The 18181-nt window shown below is 41.8% G+C and overlaps 1 protein-coding gene across 3 annotated transcripts in view; it reads right to left on the bottom strand.

The window, feature by feature from the left end:
• Nucleotides 1-18181, bottom strand: part of znf592 (zinc finger protein 592) — a 127173-nt gene that overhangs the window by 68210 nt on the left and 40782 nt on the right. For all 3 annotated transcript variants that reach the window (XM_055662612.1, XM_055662614.1, XM_055662613.1), the window contains exon 2: nucleotides 14153-14263. The gene's annotated coding sequence lies outside the window, so the exon portion shown is untranslated. The remainder of the gene's footprint in view (nucleotides 1-14152; nucleotides 14264-18181) is intronic.

Here is an 18181-nt window from a genome sequence, read left to right as displayed (position 1 = left end):
CTATTGTGTATTGTGTTCTTTTTATTCATATGGTTGTATGGTAATTCAAATTTCACCGTACCAATCGGAGCATGTGACTATAACTGTGAACTTGAATTAAGGGTGTCAAGAGTTGTGGGGAGAAGCCAGGAGAATGAGGTTGAAAGAGAAAGATAGATCAGTCGTGATCGAATTGTGCAGTAGACTCGTGGGGCTGAATGGCTCAATTCTACTCCTATAAATTATGAACATCATATTCTATAAACATATTCTTGACAAATTCTCAGGCTTATATTTGTGAAATGATATCCTTCTATTAATGCGGGGGTGCTGCAGCTGTTCAGACAGATTACAGATTTTTCAAGTTGTTGCACCTCAAGGGAATATTATTTGCATAATCACTCGGTGCACAAGTTTTCAGCGCAGAAAACCAGTGGCCCGGATATTCTTTAATACTTCAATGCTTTGATTAAATCTACTGAAGACCAAACTGAATGAACTTAGACAGGTAAAATAGTCAACAATTCCAATGTGTTCTTTGTGCAAGATGCTTGTGAGGCCACATTTGGAGTAATGTCTGTTTTGGTCACCCTGATTTAGGAAAGATGTTACAACAAGGAACTGCAGATGCTGGTTTATACCAAAGAAAGATACAAAAGGGAGCAGTAACCCAGTGGGTCAGGCAGCATATTTGGGGAACATGGATATGGATTTGGAGAACATGGAACAGAGAACATATTTTGGGTCAGAACATCTGGGGATGTTCCAGGGATGCTGCCTGACCCATTGAGTTCCTCCAGCATTTTGTGCCTTTCATAGGAAAGATGTTATTAAGCTGGAGAGAGTGCAGAGATAACTTACGAGGATGTTGTCAGGACTGGAGAGCGTGAGCTATAGGGAGAGGTTGGGCAGGTTAGGACTTTATTCTTTGGAATGCAGAAGGATGAGGGGTGATCTTACAGAGGTGTAAAAGATAATGAAGGAGTCGTTTACTTAGAGTCGTTTACTTAGATTAGGGAAATAAAGAACCCGAGGACATAGGTTTACGGTGAGAGCGGAAAGATTTAATAGGAACCCGAGAGGCAACGTTTTCCACAGAGGATTGTGGGTACATGGAACGAGCTGCCCGAGGAGGTAGTTGAGGTTGGTATTATAAATAATATTTAAAAGATATTTAGATGGGTACACTGATCAGGAAATGTTCAGAGTCTGAGCACATTGGGCTGGTGGGCCTGTTTCTGTGTTGCATGATTCTATGACTGTCAAATACTTTGGAAGTTTGATTGAATGCTTTACACTTCTGAATGTAAAATTCAGTGCAACTATTCTAGATCACTCCACATGCCAAAGAAAGGATCCTTATCATCACACTTGCAGGAACATGAATGAGTGATATGCTTTCAGATTTCATCTCCAGAAAAGGAAAGAAAAACTGAGGTGTTCCCAGGTAGGTTTCGCACACAGCATTGATTGTTAAATGCTTCAGCGTTTCTTAAGTAAACAGTGAACATGCATTTAGTACAAATCCAGGTCTCATTTTTCTGCAGAAAGATGTTGGGTGTTACAGTGAATCTATTTAACGAGTCATGCTTCACAGGGCAAAAAAAATTGCAGGAAGCATTCAAAAATCTAAAATAATAGCCGACAACTGGGAGCTGCCACATTTCTCTTCACTGGAGAATAAAATGGCACATCTTCTAATTAAAAAATTGCAATCGCCTTTGGTTTGTCCTGGTGGATGAATATTATTCTTAGCTTGAGTTTACGTCCAATGACATATCAAAGGAAAGAAAGGCACTCTGATTGTTTCCATTTCTCTTTAAAAGCACAAACCATGTTGAGTCTGTGGCTTCCTATACAACAATTCCCCAATAATTTGACATCCCTGAAGAAATCAATGACAGGTATTTGGCCACCTTAAGTCAAGATACACCATGGTACCGGGCGGCAACCATTTCAACATATTTCATGCTGGCACGCAACCCTGAAGGACAACTGCTTCCTAAAGCCCTCTATTCAAGAACCAAGTCAATCCGATAATAATTAGACATAAAATGCTAGAGTAACTCAGCAGGTCAGGCAGCATCTATGGAGAAAAGGAATAGAGAACGTTTCAGGGTCGAGATCCTTCTTCAAACGTCACCTATTCTTTTTCTCCAGAGATTCTGCCTGATCCAGTGAGTTAGTCAGGCATTTAGTGCCTAAGTTCGTTGTAAACCAGCATCTGCCGTTCTTTCCTACACATCCTGGTAATGATTAGTATGCTTGGATACACCAACAATCTGAATTTGACCAGTATTTGGCTGATCTCTCCCAACACTTTATGTGGCTTGATGTCAAGTTGCAGAGTGTTTTGGGAGATTGTATATGCTGCAGACATTACACAGACCCAAGCTACATCATAGCTTTAATTGAAGGTACAGTTTTGAACATTGATTCGTCAAAGATGTTACCTGGAGTGAAGCAGATAATCTTAAATTAGCATTCTGAAGGTTTTACACGTTTAATATTATTTGATTGTAGAGAAGCAGATAGCTTCTGCTGCAACTCAAAACTTTAAACTGATGAAATCATTGGTCAATCAATTACAATGTGTTCATATCAATTTCAGGAAGACCAAGCATTTATGTACCTACATTAAGCGTATTAATTGGTTGTTCATCATACTTTAGACTTTGGAGATGCAGCGTGTAAGCAGGTCCTTCGGCCCACACCAACCAGTGATCATTCCATACACTAGAACTATCTTACACACTAGGGACAATTTGTAATTTATAGAAGCTAATTATCCTACAAGCCTGTATGTCTTTGGAGTGTGGGAGCAAACCGGAGAAAACCCGCACGTCCACAGTGGGAACATACAAATTCCGTACAGACGACACCCATAGTCAGGATCGAACCTGCGTCTCCAGCGCCGCAAGGCAGCAACTCTACCAGTGCGCCCCAATGCCGCCCTCATGGAGAGGTTGTTTAATTAGTAAAGACATAAGCTAAGCAAGTTAGTTTTCAAAATAAATGAACAGCTCGAGTTTTCTGTGAGGACACACCGGGTGTCCTCTTTAAGGTTGAGCTGGTTTCCAGAACAGACAAATCACAGCTGCCAAGGAGAAGTTGAGCCAATCCTCTCAACAGGCACAGCCCATCGATTTGAACCAGATGGGCACTCTTGGCAATTTACCACCCAAGAGAATGGTCTGCTTGTTAAAATGTCTAGCACATCTGTGATTTCTTAAACAGTCACACACCAATAATATTTGTGCTCTTGGTGTTTATCAGGGTGCATATTTTCAGGACATCAAGGAAACAGTGGTTCAGTGGTTCCATTACTGAGCTAGTAATCTACTTGCCCAAACTAATGATCCAGCAACAGAAGTTCAATGCCATCATTTTAACAGTTCAACGGTGCTTTATTTGTCATGTAGGCAACTGCACAGTGACATTATTTTGCATATTCACACATGCAGGCAGGCGGTGACGTGCTTTGGCGCCATTTCCACAGTCCGGCCAGCCCGTGCACTCGGTCCACTGGAGCAGTTTACTGGAGCAGTTTATGATCCTGGTAAGCCCCAGGCTCTTGCAGGGGCTTCCTCTATCGCCTTCGACCGGATCGGCCCTCTCCTAGCCAGGCCATCTTTGTGTCCTGGAGGTGACTCCTGCTGCCGATCTTGAAGGCACTGGAGGCATTACCCTGATTCACCCTCCTACTGACCCTTGCTCCTCGCGTCTGCCGTCTGCAACAGCCCCCTCCCGGTTCTGTGATCCGCCGAAAATCCGGCGGGTTCTCGGTCCGGCATTTTGCGGAAGTAACTTTACTTCATAGGCAAATGATCAGGATTGGTAGCCATGAATTTACAGTACTGTTATCTGTTATCTTTACCTAGTTTCACCTGTGAGATCTGAGAAATTGTTACCCCCTTAATCACCCTGAGATGATGCAGCAACTCACCCAGATGTACCAAACCACTACATCAAAACATTTCTCCCACATTACACCCATCCAATTCGGCTGCATACAAAAGCCGGGGCGGGATCATCAATCCTGCTTTCACCATGCCAAATCTCATGGGATCTAACTAAATACAACCTAACAGACAGCTAGTTAATAATTGGGCAAGTTACCATAGGTAATTTTGAGGCTGTGGGGAGCTATGCTAAGAGGGAGATAACAGCTTCCATCACAGAGGCTCTAGGATATAGGCAGTCTGGCAATGCAGAGCAGTTGCTGCAGGTTCCTGGCAAAAGGAAACAATCCCTATGCCAGGCAGATTGCTTTCCCAAGCTCCACATCTCAGTGCTGAGCAGCCACAACACTCACCCCAGCCTACCCAATTCCACCAGCCCTAACAGGCGCACAGTGGTGCAGCGGTAGCATTACTGCCTTACATCGTCAGAGACCTGGGTTCAATCCCAACTACAGGTGCTGTCTGTGCGGAGTTTGTATGTTCTCCCTGTGACCGCTTGGGTTTTCTCCGGTTTCCTCCCACACTACAAAGACGTACACGTTTGTAGGTTAATTGGCGTGGATAAAACTGCAAAGTGTCCCTGGTGGATCTGTTTCCATACTGTATCTCTAAAGCCTAAAAGGTAGCTAATGTCACTGGCTTGGTGGCTCACTCACACTGAGCCAGGTCTCATTCATCACTTCATTGCCGCGTGCCAGCAGAGGGGTGAGTCTCAAACAGATCCCTGGCATAGCAGCGCTACCAGTAATGGTTCTTTGTAAGTAATGCTACAATAACTCCTTTTAGTGCTGATTCCATTAGCGCTCGTGCCTGGCAATATGTCCCGAGGACTACAAGAGGTAGCAATGAATACAAAAGATGCTTTCTAGCTCATTTTATTCCCGGAGAAAGCAAATAAAACCAAGTTACATGATGTGGAAATCATTTGTGCTGTGCTCAGTGAACATGATGTGTTGCTACTAGATTAAGTTGTACATGCCACGATACTAACTCGCACAATTATCTTCAAACTACTTCATTGATGTCATTTGCTTTGTCGTAACATCAGGTGAGGATGTTATCCGATGACTGCAGGGTAGTGAAGCATACATACCTGAAATGCAGCAAGACAACACATTTGGTTACAGCCTGGTAAGTAGCAAGTAGCAGATGGATATATAGATGGAGAAATGGCAGATGGGAGTTCAAAACAGATAAGTGCAAGGTGTTGCACTTTGGAAAGTCAAATGTAAGCGGAAGGTATATAGTAAATTATAGACACAAAACGCTGGAGTAACTCAGCGGGGCAGACAGCATCTCTGGAGAAAAAGGAATAGGTGATGTTTTTGGTTAAGACTCTTCCTCAGACTGCGAGTCAGGGGAAAGGGAAACAAGAGATATAGACGGTGGTGTATAGAGATATAGAACAAATGAATGAAAGATATGTAAAAAGCAAGGAATGATGGAGCCCACAATGGTCCATTGTTGGCTGTGGGGTTGGTGATAACGAGTTATACAGAGAGTGGAATTCAACAGGACGACAAGAAACTTGTACGACGACAAAGGTGGGGAGGGACAGAGAGAGAGACAGGATGCAAGGGTTACTTGAAGTTAGAGGGGAGCATCTCTGGAGAGAAGGAGTGGATGACGTTTTTGGGTCGTGACCCTTCTGCAGACTGATCCCCACAACCCTATATTCTGCTATACCTAAGAGCTTTATCTAACTCTCTTTTGAATGCATCCAGTGAATTGGCCTCCACTGCTTTCTGAGGCAGAGAATTACACAAATTCACAACTGTGTGAAAAAGTTTTTCCTCCTCTCAGTTCTAAATGGCCTACCCATTATTCTTCAACTGTGGCCCCTGGCTCTGGACTCCCCCAACATCGGGAACATGTTTCCTGCATCTAGTGTGTCTAATCACTTAATAATTTTGTATGTTTCTATGATCCCCTCTCATTCTTCTAAACTCCAGTGAATACAAGTCCAGTCGCTCCATTCTTTCATCATATGATAGTCCCTCCATTCCAGGAATTACCCTGGTGAACTTACTCTGCACTCCCTCAATAGCAAGAATGTCCTTCCTCAAATTAGGAGACCAAAACTGCACACAATATTCCAGGTGTGGTCTCACCAGTGTCCTGTACAACTGTAACATGACCTCTTTGCTCCAATACTCAACTCCTCTTGTTATGAAGGCCAACATGCCACTAGCTTTCTTCACTGCCTGTTGTACCTGCATGATTACTTTCAGTGACCAATTATTAATATTACTAAGTATTAATATTTTGGATCAAAGATCCACCTTCAGTTCAGGGGAAGGGAAAAACAAGCTTGTTTTATTAAACCTTTTCATTTAGTTTTGTTCTGCTTTGTTATGTAATCCTAGGATTTTACATTTAAAAAATCGTACTGAAACATTAAAACTTGGGTCTGAAATGTCAAAAGATACTTCGATCACTTGGCTCAAAACTTAAATTATGCAGGCACCATATTTTCCAAGTTAAGTATCTTTACTGTTGTTTATAGGCAGTAGGAGTGTTTGAAATGCAATGGTTTTGGGTGGGTGGACATGACCATAGTCTCTCTTGTTGCCAACATAATCAAGGACTAAGGTTTAGACCATCTGTTTGGTAGAATAATTTGAAAACGGCCTCAAAGTACACTAAACACACATCTCACGGTAAACTATATATTTCATCATCTTCCCCCATTGAGCTGCCAATTAAATTCAAATGTGGACGGACTGAGCCAATGAGATTGGGTCGAACCATAAAGCAATATGAGAAAAGGGCGGTATTATCACCAAAAAACCCGTTTGGCAATATATCTAAATTCTGCCATACTGCAAATTTGTAAAATGTGCTGATAACAAATTGCAATAGCCTGCAGCGATTCTATCTTCGAGGTGGTCTGTCACAAGATTTACTGTGAGAGCTTTAAAAGGAAGGATACCTAAAGCCATATGATGACAAGTCACCAGTATATTTATAGCAAATCTCAAAGTGAAATACTGTTTATGCTGTGTGTAAGCAATCTGTTCACGGTCACATTCTCCCCTGAGGTATGAAGAGATTTTGGTTAGATGCACAAAACTGCTGAGTTTCCAATAACTGTGTGCTTCTGTTCCAATGAGCTTCAGGTAGGCCAAATGCTGAGTGTATCTCTTCTGCCTTTTTCATCTTCACTTCCATCAAGAATCTGCAGAAGACTATAACCATTGTACAAACTATTCCTGACCACCAACAACACAAAGCATCCCTTTTTGCTCGAGCTCACAAAATGACAGCACAAAACCATATTATAATTAACCACATTTCAAACAATGACACATTGCCCCATAGTATTCTTTGACTGATTTTACAATGGATTTTACCAACACCAAGCTACAAGCTGGGGCGGAACGGTGGCGCAGCAGTGGAGTTGCTGCCTTACAGCGCCAGAGGCCCAGGTTTGATCCTGACTACGGGTGCTGTCTGTATGGAGTTTGTACGTTCTCCCCGTGACCTGCGTGTGCTTTCCCCGGGAGCTCCGTTTTTTCCCCACACTCTAAAGACGTACAGGTTTGTAGGTTAATTAGCTCATCTTCACCATATCTTGGGATAGTGCTAGTGTGTGGGGGTCGCTGGTCGGCGCGGACTCAGTGGGCCGAAGGGCTGGTTTCCGCGCTGTATCTCTAAACTAAACTACAAGGACAGGGCCTATAAATGTTACTGCATTTTGCCCCTAACATGTAATTTCTTATCTAATATTATATAATACGCTTCAAATGTCAGCCTCTGCCAGTGCATGCGCCAGTTACAATGTCAATATGATCATAATTAAAATAAACAGGAAAGTGATAGCCAGCAGTGAAAGCAGGGTATTGTCCATGCTGACCCAGCTTTCCTCCTCCTCCAGTTTTCTTATGAATGTGTGCAAAATTTCTCAATGTGCAACACTGTTCTTGTATTTTGTTTCGCACATTTCTGGATTACTGCAAAAAAGCTATGACAAGTGCAAAAGCTATGACAAGTGCTGCAGGACTAAGGGAAAAAAAAGCAACTGTACAACATAGCCTACGTAAGTAAACCTTGCATTCAAACAGCAGTGCAGCAATACTCACAGGCACAGAGTGCACACCCAATACACAAGGGCCGCACGGTGGCGCAGCGGTAGTTATTGCCTTACAGCGCCAGAGACCAGAGTTCGATCCAGACTACGGGTGCTGTCTATAGGTAGTTTGTACGTTCTCCCTGTGACCACGTGGGTTTTCTCCGAGATCTTCAGTTTCCTCCCATACTTCAAAGGCGTACAGCTTTGTCAGTTAATTGGCTTGGTAAAATGTAAAATTTGTCCCTAGAGTGTGTAGGATAGTGTTTATGTGCGGGGAGTGCTGATAGTTGCAGACCCGGCGGGCCGAAGGGCCTATTTCCGCGCAGTATCTCTAAACTAAACTGTCATGTAACTGAACAGTTTCTTGGAGAATGATTCACATTTCTTTTGGCAGCTTTCTCATGTACATTTGATCAACATTATATACTGTTGATGCTTATGTGAGCAAAGATAGAAGGGCAGAGTGACTGAAAGCTGCGTTGGATTCTCATTGTTGCTGACGACTCCTTGCGCTACACATGCACTGCTAGCTGCAGCATGTACACTCTCAAGCACCAGGTGCCTGCATGCGGCATGTTCAGGCTTGATAATCTGATGTCAGGCTACTTGGTGCGTGTCATTAAAGGTCCCAGATCTGAGGGAATCCTGTCTCAAATGTGCATAGGAACGAGTTTCAGCTCATCAATAAACCAACCTCTGTCCTCAGAGAAAGACCAGATCTCAAACCAGCAAATGCCTTGTCTTGGCATAAACACTGCTATAAACTGGTTTCAAAAACTGGAACAGCTAGCTTTTTTTTTAAAAATGTCAAAACATATCCTTTAGCAAATACCAGAGGGATAGAGGAGAATTATATATTTAAAAAAAATGTTGAGTCACTCGCTCATTGCGGTTTCTTCAGGCTCAACTTTGGGAACACTTGCCCTTTGTTCCACATCTTAACCACTCCTAGGTTTCTTCAGCAAAAGCATGTGGAACCTTGCATTCAAACAGCAGTGCAGCAATACTCACAGGCACAGACAACAGAGTGCAAGATATATCGCTCAAATAAATTATTTCCAGTAACTCACCGATATGCATCTGTTGACAACATATTTCGAACTAAAAATTACACTTATCTAAAAGGAGGGAATGCATACGATTTGCCACAAACATCAAATTAAATACTTGTTACTAGAAAATCAAAAATAGACATTCAGGAACTCAAAATTACCCGCAAAATAAATACAAATTATGATTGACTGATCTTTTCGTTTAATCCTCTCTTTCAATACAACTAATTTTCTTTTAAACATCGGAAGTATAGCTCACATTTTGAATCCAATGACACTCCGAATACAAAAAAAAACAGAATTTTCATGTGAGCAAATAATGGATCCATTTACCATGTTACAAAGAAAACAACAAATTGCTACAAGAAAGCAGCAAATAATGCCCGGGTCCAAATTAATAATTTTATAGAACATTAAAAAAGTCATGCATCCATCAAGTCTGCACCTTTATGTTTTTATGTCTAGATCATTGCAAACGATTACCACCCACATGTAATATCTTTGCCACATATCGTTTTACTTTACTCTTTCTCAAATATCAAAATCCCTTTTAAACAAATTTATGAAATCACAATTAAGCTTGCAATAGAAGATGACATACTCTTCCCATTCACTGCATTGAATCAACCTTGTATTCATCTTAAATTTGCATGATGTATCACACATCAAACAATGGTAAATTATGAATTTGAGCATGTACGCATTGGAAAGTTAGTTCCCAAGCAACAAATCTATTCACTTTTATGAGCATGAATAACAATGCAAATACTTGCTTTTCAAATAACAAACTTCTTCAACTCAGTCGAACACAGAGGTCTCAACAGGTATCAGGCCAGGTATCTTTAGTCATGCTGGCATTTCATTGTCATTGTAGAGATTAATTGTGTCAATCGTGTCAGTGGACTATAGACAGACACAATATGCTGGAGTAACTCAGCTGGACAGGCAGCATCTCTGGAGAGAAGGAATGGATGACATTTCGGGTCGAGAGCCTTCTTCAAAGCGAGAGTCAGGGGAGGGGGAGATACAGAGATAAGGAGGTGTAAGATGTGAGAACGAGACATAGAAGGGGATGGAGATCAAGGCAAATGTAGAATAGATCCTTGTTAGATCGGAGAAAATAGGTGGGGGCGCTGCAATGGTGGCAGCCCTGTCAGCAGCGCGTTAGTTTTTTCAACTTTTTTTATATTTTTTTAGTATGTTTTAAAGTATGTTTTTAATGTTTCTTTGTGTGTCTTGTGTGGGGGGTGGTGTGGGAAACCGTTTCGGCCGCCTCCTCCATGGAGAGGCGACTTTTTCCAGGTCGCCTCCCCCTTGGCCTAACAGCAAGGATCGGCGCGGCCTTTCCCGGAGACGCCCCCAGGGCTTCAGCGGCGGGCGCAGCGTGGACTATCGGCGTGGAGCGGGTGAGCCCTCGCTGGAGGGGAGCGCTCCGTTTCGCTGGCCCGGGGCAGCCGGCAGCCTGAAGCCGCGCACGGTCAGCACAGCTCCAGCTGGCGCGGCGTCTACAGCCCGGGATCCCTCTTGGGGGACCCGGGGGAAGAAGAAGCCATCACTGCCGGCCCGCGGCCAACTTCTACCGCGGGCGCGGTGGCGACTTACAATCACCCCAGGAGGGGAGCTTCGACCGCCGGCCCAGAGGTCTGCGGTGCTTCTGGCTGCGGCGCAGCGGGAACTTTAAACTTTAAATCTCGACTGCCGGCCTGCGGCCTACACCAACTTAAAGCCGCGGTCTCCGGTGGGGAAGAGCCGATCCTGGACTTACCTGGACTTGTACCTTGTCCTTTTACCATCTGGACGCCCGCAGCAACGGCTGCGGAGGGTTGAGGTCCCGACCACGGGGGGAAAATGGAGGAGGACTGGCCAAATTGTGTGCCTTCCACCAGTGATGAATGCTGTGGTGGATGTTTATGTTAAATTTTTATTGTGTTTTTGTGCGTGTTCTTTATCATTGTACCGCTGCTGACATATTCATTTCACTTGCACTTTATATGCAATGTGACAAATAAACCGTATTGTATTGTATTGTATTGAGTTCCATATAAGCCACACAAAGAGTAGATGCTTTACCACTCCAATTAGTATAATAGCACAGAGTAAATTTTCAACAGTATTCAATGGCTTTATGGCCACCTATATCAAAACCAAATTTTAAAACCAAGTTAAAATTTATAAAGAGCAGTTCTACAATCTCCTTGTGTTCTTAGGATCAGTCAAACTCCAGAATTATTAGCCAAATATGACAGGTTCAGGCCAATATGAATCCCTCACAGTTGAACTGATTTTTCCCAGATTGTTCCCAACACTTTATATTTGACTCGGAGCATTCTCAGTGTTAAGCCTTTCTTCCATTTATATAAACCCATTCATAGCCTCAGCATGCAACATTTGTTTTTATAGCTGAAGAACATTTTATAATCCATGTCGTATTGCCCACTTGTAGAGCAGAGACTTGCATAAACTGCAGGGAGACAATCATTTTGTGGTGATATTTGTCAAGGTATCAGGAAAACACCTATGCTCTTTTTAAAATAGTACCGTCAGATATTTTTCACCCATCCGTGTATGTAGATGTAGATATAGCCATGGTTTCAAGCCTCAACCATAGAACAGTCACTGTTCTGATAGTGCACAAGCTCTTGATGAAATACCAGATATGATGGGAATGGCTTTTGAAGTTTGAACATAGGAGCAAGTGTTCAGCTTCCAATCAGTTAACAAAATTACTTCATTTCATCGCGACGCATGTTCAGGACTTGTGAACAACAGTTACTAAGTGTTGCTTTGCATCAGCCTTTCAGGAGTTCATTTGTAATTTAATATTTACTTGCACCATACTTTACTTCACACAATCTCAAAGGGGTAGAAAAGACAGAGTATAATTTCTTGACTAGCGGGTCACTGTAATAAGCAGCAATGCTGATACATTTGTCTCTGACCTCAGTCATGAAAGGAAGATAAACTAACATACAAAGCTGACATATGCTGACAAAGCGGACAGGCAGCATCTCTGGAGTAAGGAATGAGTCAAGTTTTGGGTCAAGGCCCTTCCGAAACGTCACCCATTCCTTCTCCAAAGATGCTGCCTGTCCCACTGAGTTACGCCATCATTTTGTGTCTATCTTCGATTTAAACCAGCATCTGCAGTTCAGTTCTATGCAACTTACAAACTGCTCAAGCAATAATATCTCTGTTGTAATTTTGAACAGAAAGGCACAGAAAAAAGGTAAAACGTAAAAGAAATGGAGTGTAAATTGATTGCATCATGAAAGGTAACCAAATTAACATGCACATAGCTGAAGATCTGCTAGAATTAACAGTGGTTGCTTCACCAATGCTAACTCTGCTCTTTCTCACTTGGAAAGTTCAGCTCGCAAACACTTCCAAGATAGACAAAATGCTCAGTCTGAAGAAGGGTCTTGACACGAAACGTCACACATTCCTTCTCTCCAGAGATGCTGCATGTCCCGCTGAGTTACAGCTTTTTGGGTCTACCTTCGGTTTAAACCTGCTTCTGCAGTTCCTTCCTACACAAACTCTTCAAGATGTCTAACCAATCTTGTTATCAGCATTCACACCTCACAAAAAAAAGGCTTAGATGTGAATTACAATATCAACAAACCTCCCTTCAAGTTTCCCAAATTGATTAGGAAATTCACACCCGATAATGTTGAATATATCCAAATACTGAACACAATGTTTGGAATACAACTAAAAGGACAAAAAGTGCTGGAGTAACTTAGCCAGTCAGACAGCATCTTTGGAGAACATGAATAGGCGACATTTTGGATCAGGACTTTTCCAGCATTTGCAGTTTTTTTTTTTTTACATTTGGAATACAGCTGATGGGTTGTTTTTTCCAGAATATCTTCATGGTACAAGCAATATCTAATATGAAACGAGTGATTCTCAACCATTGGGATTTATATTTCCTGGAAAAATTACACAAGTTCATGTCATAGCAGCAGAATTAAGCCATTCAGCCCATCGAGTCTACGCCACCATTCAATCATGGCTGATCAATCTTTCCCTCTCAACTCCATTTTCCTGCCTTCTCCCCACAACCTATGACACCCTTACTAATCAGGCATCTGTCAATCTCCGATTTCTAGATTCCCAAAGACTTGGCCTCCACAGCCGTCTGTGGCAATGAATTCCACAGATTCTAAGAAGACTAAAGACAGTGAATTTGTAAAATAAATAAAGCATATATGGCAAACAAATGTAATGTTTTACAAGAAAAAATCTCCAAACATTATGCTTAAAGTGAAAATGTAAAGCATTGCACTTTCATCACACTGTGTAAGGGTGTTTTGATTGCATCTTCCAAGAGAATCACCATAATCATGAAGAATATCAAACTAAGTTTCTGAAATAAAAGTTGGCTTGCAACATGCTTGGTGTCAATGTTTCAATTACCATCTGTGGGAATGTTGAGGGAATAATTAATAAAAGAAAATGGAAGAATAGAGGAGTGAAAGGGGAAGAAAGTCTGAAAAGAAAACAGATTAACATGACACAAAAGGAAAGGCAAGGCCAACTAAATTCCGAAACAGGAAACCTTGGTATTTCTGTTTGTACACACAGGGAGCAGGGGGAAAAGTACACAGGTTCAACAATCTTAAAATGATTACTTGAAGTGAATAATTAATGTTTTTATAACATACACACACACAACACATCTTTATGGCTTCACGCAGCACTTACCAACCAATAAATTACTCCTTTTAAAAAAAAGCAGCATCAAGATTGTGGCAGCAAGGTTCTTCAAGAGAGTAACAGGATCGCTTAAATCAATCTAGTCTTGTTTGGTGGATTGGTTGCAATGTTGGGCAGGAAATGGAGGATCTTTGAATGGTGTCATTGGATCTCCGCGCAAGCAAACAGGTCCTCGCTGTGATTTTACATCAAGTTAATAGTGTTTCTGACATCCCCTCTACATTGCATCAAAATGCCATCTTACTTTATAGCCTCATGCCCTGAGCCATGGTTTGAACCTTTGAACTCAAAGGAATTAGTGTTACAAATCAAAATGACACTTAATTGAATTTCTTTAACCAATGAGAAAGAATACAAGATTAACTTACAAATGTTCTCTTTGTTCCAGATGCTCTACAACTCCTCGAACTCAGCCACTTTTCTGCATGTCAGCTCCAGTGATATGACTGCCAACCAATCACTTCTGTCCCATGGGCAGTCTAGAAACAATGAATTGTATTATTTTTATTATATAATCAACTTATTCTACTTCTGCTGTTAAATAACTATTCTTGGTTAATTCAAATTTAAAAAAAAATTTAAAAAAAAAAAATTCAGACTGGGTAACATGTTTATACCGATAATTTCAATTGCACCTGGCGTTGTGCCTTGGGTGTTAATTATCTGAAGTCAGCATTTGTACACAAAATTACCAGATGTGCAATACTTTTGTACTACTTCAGTGTGGTTAAGCATTCTCCTATGCTGCTTCAGAGGACTAGAGGCCAGCTATTTTCATTTTGTGTAGAACTTTGTGGGCTGCAAGGTGGCACAGCGGTAAAGTTGCTGCTTTATGGGCCTGTCCCTGTACGCGCCTGCATGGTTGTGTGTATTCGCCAAGGCGTCGTACCCTTTTCTGGTCGCCGCTGGATTTTCAACATGTTCAAAATTTTCGGCGACCTGCTGCGATTATGACGGGTGCCGGCAGCCGCCGCAAAAAATTGCCGAAAAAGTGGGACAGCCCCATTACTGCGCCAGAGAGCCGGGTTCGATCCCGACTACGGGTGCTTGTCTGTGCAAAGTTTGCACGTTCTCCCCGTGACCTGCTTGGGTTTTCTCCAGGATCTCCGGTTTTGTTCCACTCTAAAGACGTACAGGTTTATAGATTAATTGGCTTGATATAATTGTAAATTGTCCCTAGTGTGTGTAGGATAGTGTTAGTGTGCAGGGATTGCTAGTTAGCACAGACCTGGTGGGCCAAAGGTCCTGTTTCTGTTCTGTATCTTGAAACTAAACTTCACATTTGAAGAACATATTATTTATCACTGCAAACTTCTTACACAGCCACTTAAGTTCATTATGTCCCAGTGGGAAATAACTGTAAAATAACCTCTCTTGCTGGAGTATTTCACAGGAAAACTCGGCAACAATGGTAACACAAAACTATATTTTATAACTTTCCAGTTAAAGTTCAAACTAAAGGAAATAACCTGAAATTCAAGGAAGAAGTCATTCAGCCCAATAGCTGAAAGACCAATTGCACATTTGCTCTTGGTCAAAATCTGCAGTTACCTTGTGACAGTTGACAGAAATATGAACATAGCAACTTACAGCCGTAAACACTGGCAAAAATGAAAGCAGCATGAGGTCGGTTTATGAACATGAAGTGCTCATTCTTCATAAAATTTAACAAATTAACTTTCAGCACTGGTTTTAGAAAAGAACCTAGGATCCGATTATCAGAACCAGCACAAACTAGCTAACAGGAGAATTCAGGCATCTTTAAACACACTCCATTCCACTGACGTTCTCACTTGCTTTTAGAAGACCACTATCACTCCAATACCAAAGAAAACCAAGAAAAAGGCACAATGTGCTGGAGTAACTCAGTGGGCCAGGAAGCTTTCCTACAGAACGTGACAATTTGGGACGGACCCCTCTTCAGACCGATTGTGAGGTAGAGGGAAGAAAGCTGGAGGAGAAGGCAGTGCAGGATAAAGCATGGCAGGCAATAGGTGAACACAGGTGAGGGGGGGGGGCTGATATACAGATAGATGGTTGTAACAAAGGCCAAAGATGAAAAAATGGTGAGCGACAAAAGGATTGAAGAGTTGCAAATTGTGAAGCCAGAGAATGGAACGTAGATTGCGTAGAACGTAGATTGGGAGAAATGGGTGCGAGTCTAGGTGGGACACAAGGGAAGGGTTGTTATAGATTACATAACATTTTGGGTCTGGACTGTTATTTAAAGCCTCTTCCTTAACGTCAGCAAAATGAAGCACCTGGCAATTGACCGCAAAAAGCTTGGTGAAGTACACCCCTAGTCTTTATCAATGGTGTGGAGGTGGAGATGCTGTAGAGTTTCAAGTTCCTGGGTGTAAATATCAAACGCAATTTGTCATGGACCAACAACATTGACACGAGGGCCAAAATAAATACACCAATGCCTCAAATTCCTCAGAACCCTGAGGGTTTTGCAAATCTCCAATAAATCTAACCAACTTCACCAATGCCACCATCGAAAGCATTCTATCCAGATGCATCTCATTTGATATGGCAATTGCTCTTCCAAAATGGCAAGAAATTGTAGCCCTGTTCATCAAGTAAACCAGCCTCCTTCCGTCTCCTCCCCATACGACTCCCCATCTCAACAATGGTTTCGTGATGGGGATTAAGCCACTTTAATCCCTATTTTATCTGCCATCGTAATATTTATTGCTCAACTGCTTCAAATTAACCAGGCTGTTTGGAAATAGGTGCATCAATTGAGCCAAAGGTTTACCCCTTTACTTCTATATGGTATTCAACTTGCATTTAATTGGAAATAATGGTTTGTGAACATTATGAGTGTTCAGAAAGTCTGCTCCTTGCATGTCTTTCACACAGCAACATAACACACTGAACCACCCACACACAAAAATATTACATAAGAAAGTAGAGGCTCAAATTGATTCTTTAATATTAATACAAGACAGATGGCTGGTAATAATCAGGAAGTCATAAGACATCAAAGAGTATAATTATGCATGTAGCAAGTATTTATGCTGTCGTACTTGGTGATTATGATGCCTGTTGAAACAACCCAACATAGCTAATTTCTACATCACCAGACACAGCTTTATATTGTTCCTTTAGCACAAATAAATTCAACCACCTTCATTTTCTGCTCAAAATATTTCAGGTCAACCCTATGTTCTGAATGCCTAATTTATGGACACACTTACAAATGAATGAGCTCCCATAATATTATTAAATTGAAATGTCTGGCATTCATACACATGTTAGTCCCTATAAATTAACCAGGGCTAGTACTGAGGTTATTAATTCATTCAATTTGTGTTCACTCAAAACAATGTGAATTGTGGTACAGGCCTATTCTGCTGCTGCAAGTATGGATTTCATTATTCCCTTGTACATTTCACAATTAAATACTCTTAATTCTCAAATGGCAGAACTAGATTCCCCTCTCATTCACAGAGTAACTGTTCTTTCTTAACATTCTTGTATGGCTTTGATGCCATTTATTGCCATACTATGGAGGTATGGTTACTGGTGATATCTGTGTACTTCCTGACAAGACTGACTTGCGAGCACCTGCAAAGTTTCGTTTTTTTTTAATTTTTTTAAATTTTTTTTTAAGAGATACAGCATGGAAACAGACCCTTCGGTCCATGCCGACCACCGATCATCTGTACAAACTAGTGCTATGTTATCCCACTCTGTCATCTACTCCCTACACACTGGGGCAATTTACAGAAGCCAATTGAATGATCTGCATGTCTTTGGGATGTGGAAGGAAACTGGATGCATTCAGAGGAAAGCTATGCGGACAGAGGGAGAACGTGCAAACTCCACACAGACAGCACCCGAGGTCAGGAATGGATCTCTGACATCCTATCCATGTTCTCCAGGGATGTGAAATAGCAGCTCTACCAGCTGTGCTACTATGCCACCCACTGACAGCTGTTTGTTAGCTGGGTCAGCTTGTATATATGATCAACTCAAATAAGATCAAAGGAAACAGAATCAGCAATCCCTTATAACCCTCCTCGACAGCCATCATTGGAATACTAATCCACAATACTTGCGCCCCAGTTTGACCAACTGGAACCGATATGGTATGGAAAAACATCAAAATCTTTTTCTTTGGATTTTGGAAGTTGTTTGGTGTATGGGAGATGAGTGGCTCAGTTCGAGTCTCTGGCTGCTCTTGGTTATAACCTGTTGCAAGTGCCCTCTGATCATTATCATCAAGAATGTTTTGTTCTCGGATCTCTATTCAACAGCTCTAGTTCCAAGGTCTACTTTAACTACCTTCCTCTCAACTGACCTTCAACTCTTCTGTATTTAACACAAGAACATCTGATGTAACTTAGAAGAATCAAGTTCCTACTCTGATAGGTTTGAATCAGCTTGGT

The sequence above is a fragment of the Leucoraja erinacea genome, chromosome 36, assembly GCF_028641065.1.
Source record: "Leucoraja erinacea ecotype New England chromosome 36, Leri_hhj_1, whole genome shotgun sequence".
Taxonomy (NCBI): domain Eukaryota; kingdom Metazoa; phylum Chordata; class Chondrichthyes; order Rajiformes; family Rajidae; genus Leucoraja; species Leucoraja erinaceus.
The sequence above is the reverse complement of the archived record's forward strand: the minus strand, read 5'-3'. Positions and strand labels throughout refer to the sequence as shown.